Below are 1,818 nucleotides of genomic sequence, written 5' to 3'. Positions count from 1 at the left end.
ATATCCGTGGCATACAGAGTGTGCTCCATTCATATTTAATAATCTGTCTTCAATCAGCTTAATTGTCAGGCCACGCAACCAAGAGGAAACCTGACATATATGGTAACCTCGGGGTGTCCGAGCACAAAGAGCATTACGGAAATCACTGTGCCCTTGAACTGTACACAGACGTTCTAAGCAGCTTCTTTCCCATGGTTTATGGAAGAGGTGGGTCCTCCGCAAAAAATAACAGAAGACACACCTGTCACTACAGCCTATCACTTTGCAAAAGAGGCACTCAGGACAAGGACAGTAGGCACCCTCTCCCGAGACAGCTCTGGGCTTGGTAAGAGGCAAATAAATACAACAAACTATCCTGAGCTCCTTGTTACTCCATAAAATAGAAACAGGGTTTTCTGAGCGGCTATCGAGTTCACAGAGTGTCCTACTGAACCAGGGTTGGTTTGAGAACCTGATGTAATTCACCTTCTACAGCACAATGTCCTTCATGACGAGACACTGCACACGGATGAATACTGTCCAAACCACCCATTGAGGGTAATTAAAAAACAAGGAGGGGCTGTAGAGGACCACACCCATGACACACAGAAGCAGTCGAGTCCAGGGACACACAACCAAAACAATCCAGATCACATGGCCTTTCTGCTGTTTATATGGTTGGCATTGCTTGTTTCATTCAAATACAGGTCTTTCTGACTGAACTTTTTATGAGGGTTCCAGGAACTAAGGCCACCAGAGCGATGGCCAACAGCTTAAAGACAGTTTCCCAGAAGAAAAGAGCATCCAGAGAGGTGAGGGTTGACAGGATGGAGCCTGTCTGCACACAGATGAAGTTGTAGGGAATAAACCGATAAGCACAGAGAAGAACTGCCCAATGGGGATGTTCAGAATCGGGGCGGAGAGGTTCAAGAACCAGTTTGGTGTCATGGGGAAAAGTCTCAAAAACAGTAAGAAAAGAAACAAGCTGTTTCTGTTCTCCTCCACCTTCCTCTGCAGCAGGGCCACTTTATCAGGTAAGTATGAGACCACCAGTGGTTTGCCAAACATATTGGAAAGCAGGTAGCAGCATGTGGCACCCGCCGAAGTCAACACACAGCACAGCAGAAGCCCCAGCCATGGCCCAGACAAAGCACTGGCTAAAATGTTCTGCCTTCAGCGTCCTGGGCGGAGCCCCGTGTCCATGCACTGCGCAGGGCAGTTGTGTCAACAGCAAGTACAAGGCAAAGGTGCAGCGGATGAAGACCAGGAGCAGGCGGAGCAGGGGGTGCATCACCCCACCTGGACCCTCCAGCTGCCAGGAGCCTGGAGGCAGCGCCTGCACAGCGCTGCCCGCAGCCCGAGCCCCCGCCCCCAATCTGACACTTTTATAAACTTCAATAAAAATGAAGGGGTGTACCAAAGGCGTCCACCTCAGGTGATTGGGGAGGCTGAGCTACTGGCCCCTATAGGTCACCTACCACACAAAGCCACTCTATCAACACAAGGAAGCAACAAAATGCGGAGACAAAGAAACATGTCACGAATAAAAGAAATGGAGGAAAGCAAACTACTGGACGACATAGAGTTCAGAACCACATTTATAAGGTTACTCAAGAATCTTCTAAAAACCGCTGAGGAACTTAGTGAGACCTTTAAGGATCTTAATGAGAATGCCAAAAAAATGGAAAGGACCAGTCAGAAATTAAGCATACACTGTCTGAAATAAAGAATATACAGAAACTCAACTGTAGATCAACGTACCCCAAGAATCAAACCAAAGATCTGAAATATGAGGAAACAAAAAACACCCAACCAGAAAAACAAAAAGAAAAAAGAATC

General features: G+C 47.2%; 1 pseudogene across 1 annotated transcript; it reads right to left on the bottom strand.

Moving 5' to 3' along the window:
- Positions 1-629: 629 nt before the first annotated feature.
- Positions 630-1,270, bottom strand: LOC308234080 (transmembrane protein 41A-like; annotated as a pseudogene). Its single transcript has one exon. The product of its transcript is annotated as a transmembrane protein 41A-like (transcript).
- Between the last annotated feature and the right edge of the window lie 548 nt (positions 1,271-1,818).

The sequence above is a fragment of the Plecotus auritus genome (assembly GCF_963455305.1).
Source record: "Plecotus auritus genome assembly, chromosome: 9".
In the NCBI taxonomy this organism is placed as follows: domain Eukaryota; kingdom Metazoa; phylum Chordata; class Mammalia; order Chiroptera; family Vespertilionidae; genus Plecotus; species Plecotus auritus.
The sequence above is the reverse complement of the archived record's forward strand: the minus strand, read 5'-3'. Positions and strand labels throughout refer to the sequence as shown.